Below are 8,069 nucleotides of genomic sequence, written 5' to 3' on the forward strand. Positions count from 1 at the left end.
GTTTTATTTCTTCAGAATACCATATGTCACATGTAGTCGTTCTTTGAAGAACATAGAGGCCAACCCCGGGATTACATCAAGATCAATTTCATGTCCTAAAACCTACAAAGCCAATGCAAGATACTCATATACTATAGCACATTGTACAATTCCTTTCAAAAGTTTGGGGTCAGTTGAAAGAATTTAGTGCTTTTATTTAGCAAGGATGCATTAAATTGATCAAAAGTGACAGTAAAGATATTTATAATGTTATAAAAGATTTATATTTCAAAAATGTAAACAAAAATATGAAAAATATTTAACAGCATGTTTATAACATTGATAATAAGAAGAAATGTTTCTTGAGCACCAAATCAGCATATTACAATGATTTCTGAACGATTGTGTGACCCTGAAGACTGGAGTAATAGCTGCTTAAAGTTCACAGTATTTCTGTTTTACTGTTTTTTGATCACAAACAGTACATGCAGCCTCGGTGACCATAAGAGACCCTTTCGAAAATCTTTTGAAAGGTAGTGTAAGCCTTATGCTAATGCAGTGAAATTTATAAGTAGGCCTCCCCAGTGATATGATAAAGATGGGAAGAGAGATTGATGTGCAGGTCTCAAGATTGGTTATATCTCCCTAGTGTGAATAAGTTTATTGTAAAAAAGTTTTTTAATAGTGAAAATTATTTGGAAATTACTCTTTAGAAATTACCAACTTGATAACTGATAAATCTTTCACCGATTTACTTCTTTTGACTGCAGTTTGAAAAGAACTCTGAATATACAGTGAATGCTGTGACCTTTCCCAGCAACTAATTCTGTGACTACTCAGACATCTCTGTGTCACTGTGATAAGAATGCGTGTATGTGTGCACATTTCTGCATGAGTGACAGATGGCGGCATCATGAACTGCAAAGCGTGTATCATCACTGAAGAGAAGATCAAATGTGAGGCAGCAGTGAAAAGGAATTTGAGAAAAAGAGATCTTAATACTTGAATATAGTGTAGTATATACTGTATACTGCTTACTTCAGCTAATTTGAAAGTACTTTTTTATCTATTGAAGTTGTTCCAAAAGCATTGATATGTTCTAAATAGAACAATAGTGCACTGTTTACTGCAGTAGGGTCAGATGGGGAAAGATATCCCTTAAAAACAATCTTAATTTCCTTTGAAATTGTAACATAATTGGAGATATTCAGTGTCAATTATCATTAATATGAAATAGCAAATCATCTGTTTAAAATGAGGTTTTAACAGTTTAGTTGAATAATTGAATAACCAATGACAGACTAAGCAGAATTCCAGTAAAAGAGATGCATTTGTTTATGAAAGGTAGATTTTGTCACTTATATACAGACATATGAATGCATATTAAATTGGCCATAATAACTGAATGATTTGGACCCCCAAAGGTCTAAAAAACATATGAAAGTATATGAATTATGCAACCATAAAATGTTGGCTCATGCTCATGTTTTTTTCTTCTGCAGAATACAAGATATTTTGAAGATTTCATCTCTTTATATCTGCATAGTCCACATTTTTTGAAAGATGAAATGTGTACAGGTTTCGAACGACATGAGGGTGAGTAAATGATTTTCGTTTTTCAGTTTTCATGAAGTATACCTTTAAATTCAGTGCATTGCATTGGGAGATACAGTGCTCTGTTGTATGCTGCAGTTTGACAAATGGGTTTACAAAAAAATACATAATGTGCACAGTCTGCTACTATAATCATAAAAATAGAGTATACGAGTCGTATGCAAGCAATGGCAGGAACCAAAATATTTGTACACTCTCAGAAATGAAGGTATAAAAAAGCTGTCAAAAAACCTTTTCAAAACCTTTTCAAAATGTACACTTTTGTACCTATTAGGTTCAAATATGTACACTTTAAGTACCAAAATGGACCCTTTAGGTACAAACATGTACCTTTTGAAAAGGTACCGCCCCAGTGACAGCTTTTGTACCTTTATTTCTGAGAGTGTACATGATTGTGGTTTAAAAATCCATTGGACCAGATCAGCAGAGAATTTCTGTAAATCAAATAAATACTAATTCTCTGGAGGCAAACTGGAGGAAAAGTGTGGGTATTACAGAATACTCTAGGAAAACAGCAGTATATCAGATAATAAAGCCTGACAATGATTGGTTTAACCTTCCAAAGCCATGGCTCATCCTGACGTTATGGGCTGTTGGGTACCAGAGAGCAGAGAGTGCTGATTTATCTGTAGGTTAGTGGCCAGTGTGGACCTTTTAAGACTAATTTAAGGCTTTTGTGTGTAGGGTCTTGATATTAATGTGTATATATACGGTATTTACTGTAGGTGTATTCATTTTTCTTCTGTTCTGCTTTCCATCAAGTCATCTCTGCTTCCTCAGGGAATGCAGTTTTATATTGGCCATTTATTAGCGTGCCAATAAGAAAATGTATTTTTTCACCTCTGCGGAGAGACCGTCAGCATTATTAGAATAGGAGCATCTCTCTGCTTTAGTTTGCAAGCAAAAGATGCATCTGCAAAGTTATAGCATATGCATTTTCCAGCTGCGTGTGTGTCCTCTCAGCCTGCGGGTCTGAGGCCTGCATGACTGTTTGTGTCACAAACAATATAAAGATCATACTAAGAGAGTACCTGCATGTTTGTGTGAGGGAATGTGAGTGTTTACACTGAAAACAACTTTCCACTGTGCTCTTTGTTCTGCGGTTGTGACTTGAAAGCCTAAATTGGCCTTTAAACAACAAGATTCTTATCTCTTGTCATCTATTCAGCTGCAAGACAGAGAGAAAGGTTTTTCTAAAAAAAAAAAAAAAAACTGTTTCAATATTATTATTATTATTATAAATATTTTTGCACATTTATATTTATGTTTGTTTATATTTTATCACATATAAATAATTAAGTCATACAGGTAGGATTATTTCACCTATGTTTTCATTCATACTGCTTTGAATTGAAGCCCTCTGATAAAATAATAATAATAATAATATGGTTATATGGTATATGGTTATTGTTACAATTAATTTATAAATTGTTCAATTACATTTTTTAATAATTTGTTTTATGAAATTGTTTGATTAGACGTTTTTTCAAGTGGAAAAAAACTGACTATGGAAAAAAGTAAAACAGATTAAAGCCTTGCATGTGTCTGTTTTTAGATTCTTATTACTTATTGATGCTGTGAACTGAAGCTATATATGATATGATACAAAAAAAATGTTAATTATATTTTTATGTTTTACATGTTTTTGTGTTTGTAGTATGACTAAATATATGGTTAACATTTAAATTAATTATTAAGTTGTTTACATTTATTTTGAAATTATTAGTAGAATGTATTTGATTAGGCAAATTTTAAAAAGTAAAAAATAAAACAGACCGGCACTTGTCTTCTTTTATTAATGGACATTAAATAATGAATTTTTGGTGATGAATATTCACATCCAGCTTGTGACATTTGCTGATCCTGTCACCTCCACTCCAGTATTTACTGACCTCTTTCTACCGGACTAACAGTGTCAATCTCTCTAGAACTGATAAAACTCTGCATTACATTACTAATTTAAACAAACTATGTCATTACATTTTTAATATCCATCCCAGACCGCAGCCACATCCAGCCTGAGGGCGGTGCAGTCACTGATCTCTGAAATCAGGGTGATTCTGAGCAGAAGAGCCCCGGCTGCTTCTCACTGGACCTGGGCCAACAGAACAGCCCTCTGCTGGACGCGTCCACATGCAGTTACACAATGCACTCATGCAGGACACACGGTACCGCAGTCTATAAGAAAGCTGACGTCACTCTGAGACACCCTCCAGCTTTTAGTCTAGGTCTGCAGCTTTCGAACTAGTCTGCTGCATCTGATATGAGGTGACAGCAAAGCGACGACATGCCTGATGATGACATTTGCTGTGGAAGACGTCCAAGATGTGCAAGTGTGACTGCATGACTAATTATCATGAGAAATATCTCCCGAGGAACACAGAATGTGCAGGGAACAGAGATGGATGGTGGCACAGCTCTTGGCTCTGCAGGAAGCAACGAAGAGCTCTCCAACACAATCTCCCACCATCCACTAGCTATCCAGCACATGGCTAAAAATCTAGTTTTCCAGATAAAATATGGGAATAGCTTTAAATCAAGATAAATTTACTGCATAAAGTAAGTTTCAGACTAGAAACGCTATTTTGAAAATGGGCTAACAATGTATTTTCTCATACAGTTGTGCTCGAGTAATTCTATGCCTTTAATATTGGAAAAGAAGACAATAATACTGATTACTTAAATGTTTTTTTTTTTTTTTTTTTTTTTAAAAAACATGTGCTGACTCCACACCTGCTGCGCCGCAGTGCTGTCAGATGCAGTTTGATGGTGGGTGGGGTTTTCCCTGCGGGCAATTTATGTTTAATGACCCTGAACAGCTAAAGAGCAGGTAGATAAAGGTATAGTGATATATCAGCCTGATGTCAGTCTTCACCACAGCCACCTGTGCACAGATCGCCTCTCTCTGCAGGTGTTGGACTCTAAAGGCAGATGCCACAAAAACAATCTATGTTCGCATTTCCCGCTGCAAAAATTATTTTATAAATTCATCCAGTACAAATATCTAAACATCCTCAACACAAAATAAATTTACTTGAGAAATAAAATTGTTTAATACAATAAATCTTGAATTAAGATAAGAATTTTGTTTTAAAAATGTATAAATAATCGTTTACATAAAATATACAATTATATATTATTTATACTGTATATTTATTTACATTTTAATCTATAGATAGATAGATAGATAGATAGATAGATAGATAGATAGATAGATTTAAATTTAATGGAATGGAAAAGCAAAAGGAGAATACAGTGTACATTTTTTTCTTCCTTTCTGTGTACAGTGATTTTTTGTGTGTGTGTGTGTGTGAGAGAGAGTGTGAGCGCGAGTGTGAGTATAGCTTTCAAGAGTGTTTTCCCTGTCATTGCTTCTGGGTGGTTTATTGATTGACGTTGTTGAGTACTGATGCTGGAAAATCATAAATCTATCCTACACATTTCATTTTCTTTCCTTTCTTCTCCAGCTCCCTTTTTTTTCCTTTGTCTTCGACAGCAGCACTGCAATGGCCATAAGGCAGAAGAGCACAGTCTCTCCAAGCACCGCCCCAAGATTCATCATTCCCCATGACCAGTTAAAGAGATCGATTTATCCTTCTCTCTCTCTCTCTCTCTCTCTCTCTTTGCTGGAGCACCAAGGCTTTTATCGTGCCTGACTTCTGCAGGATTGTACATTACAGTGTGAAGGTTTCCAAGATTGCCATTAGTGCTCATGGGTTACAGGTGTAGAACATCTGAAAATGTGTGTGTGGGTTTGACACTAAGGAAAATTGGGCTGGAATGTGCAGAAAAGGACAAACCATGATCATAATCACAAACCATTACAGGTAATGTCACCACTTGATCTGGCGCGCCATCGACAGCTGGGCACATGCTTTACGAATATGTGTGTGCATGCCCATTGTTGCCCTCATTGCCTTTCCCAGATGTAATTTTCCTTGTGTCTTTAGTTTTCCTCAGACCAGAAGTCAGAGGGGATTCTATCCACAACCTTCGAGACTCAAATGAATTAGAAGCTCAATCAACTTTACAAAGCAATTACCAATAGTAGCATAATCTTCCGTGATGGTTAGAAAGCGTAATAGAATGAAATGCATTAGTGATGAATGTAGGGGCACAAATTGATAAAATCAGGAGCTTGAAGACCTCATCAGGGTGGAAATGGCCTGTTTACCCCTGCGACACAGAAGTCGGATCCCTAAATCAAAGTTTGAAACCACAGATTACCATAAATATGCCATTGCACTCCACAGTGATATACAGTATTTTTGATATTGCATGCTCAGTGTTCATAATTCTCTCTCTAAGGCGCTGTGGCTCAAAGAATCATTTGTTTTTGATCCCTTTGGACCTGCGGAGTAAAATGTGTTTTGTTCACTGCTCAAAATGCAGCAAAGCACTGCAGTAATTGCAGCGGGGTCCCAAGACAAAGTTCTCATGGCCATGGATGAAAATATCAAGCCATAATGAAGGAGAATCACACGCACCCACTCAAAAGGATCACGGCATTCTCTCTCAGTGCTGATTGCACCAGACATTAACGCAAACAAATAAAAAATGAGGAGGACGGATAAAGGGTTGAATGCTTTGATTAGACACAGTTCCACACCTGCATGAACACTTAGAGAAGGGAATCAATATTACCCTCCACTCTCCAGGGGAAACAGCGAGAGACTCGTAGAACTAATATTTGCCATAGTGCTATCTAACTTTATTAAATTAGCTTCGAAATCTGTCATGCAGTCTCTCGCTGGGCTGCACAGTTCAGAAAAAAGTTATGTTTTATGAAAGCACTTTATTTCTGTTTTGTTCTCTTTGCACTTCTTTTGCTTTTCTTATTCCTTCTCTTCCTGAGCTTTTATTGAGAAATGAAATGAAAATGAAGAAAAAAGGCTCATACATACTATGTCATAGGAAGGGTCACAGAGGGCATACTAAAACTGATTTTAAGATCCTTTTCATACTATGTTCAGGAATGGAATAAAATAGTGGGGGAAAAAACATAACTCATGACCACACAACATGTTTTTTTTTTTTGTGTGTGTGTGTGTGTTTTACTTTTTACTTATTTCGTCTCAAAAATAAATATTCCTGTTTGAATCCAGTTTTATGTATTAACGTCTAAGGGTCTTGGCATTCCAATCAACTAGTAATTAATTTGTTATATTGGAAAAGGAGTGGTAAGCACATTGCATTGTGGGATTTAAGATTCCATTCAGTGTGCTACATTTTACATTCTTAAAAATAAAGGTTTCAAATGGGAATTGTCACAGTGTTGCCATAGAAAGAAAGAAAAAAATATTCCCAAAGACCTTTTAAGGTAACTGTGGTCAAAATAACCATTTTTTAAAGAGCTGTCTTCTTTTCTTATATATAAAACGTCCTTGAAGAACATTTTAATACCCTAAAGAATAGAAAAGAAAAGATGGAAAGGTTCCAAGGATGCATAGATGCCAATGAAGAACCTTTAATGTAATAGGCCATGGGTATATGATGCATGCAAAACAATCATCTGCGTACTATTGAAATACAGTAGTAGTTTGGTAATACACTATTCTGAACCTATCTCATGCCTCTCTGTTCTGTTACGAGGGAGTTGCTACTCTAAATGCAGGTGTGTCAATCACTCTAAGACTGACTATTTTCACACTTCATCATGACAAGGTTAAGTAGAAACAGCTCACATCATGCATTGTTCATGATGTCTAACAGCGATCCTTTCAGAGCCTTAATCTTAATGCAGTTAAATAGTTGTCTAAACAGGCGGTGTTGTCTAATCATTTGAAGGTCATCAAACATGACATAATATTCATAACAAAGAAATGCTGGCGTTTACTGTATGAAACGGGGAGAAGTATGAATTCAGGACTACACTTCCCATAAGTCCGTGGGGTAGCATAAGGTTTACATCTGTAAGTGCTATAAATAGATGCACAGTAGCATAGCGTTCCTGATCTCATTCATTTATTGATGCTACAAACAAGTGTGCACTAATATCAGGTAATTTGTGCTCAACCCTGTTTTAATAGTGACTATTTTGATGAATGAATGGTAGTCACGAGAGCTGTTTCTGTTTAAGCAAAAACATTGATGTCAAGTTGTTTTATGCTGCACATGTTTAGAGTAAGTTGTGTCGTTAGGTAATTTTCATTCAATTAAATGTGGGCATGAAGTATCTTCATGTATGGGTTTTTTTATTGAGGTAATGAGAAAATATAAAGAAGGTAGTAGAATATGTGGGGTGAAAAAAAAGTTTTATTTTGTTGTTGTGTTTCAGAACCCCGCTTGTGTTACTGGTGATTGGCGTGGCGACACAGTCCACAGAATTGATGAATGTGTGAATGAATTATGTTCAGAGGTAATAAGAATGATTACAGGCTTTTTATTAAGGGGTTTTCTGGTGTTGCCGGCCCCTTGAATCGGCTGGTAGCAGAAGTCACCCGCATTCAAAAAGGCAAGTCATCAAAGATGTGTGT

Source organism: Onychostoma macrolepis, chromosome 17, assembly GCF_012432095.1.
Source record: "Onychostoma macrolepis isolate SWU-2019 chromosome 17, ASM1243209v1, whole genome shotgun sequence".
Classification (NCBI taxonomy): Eukaryota; Metazoa; Chordata; class Actinopteri; order Cypriniformes; family Cyprinidae; genus Onychostoma; species Onychostoma macrolepis.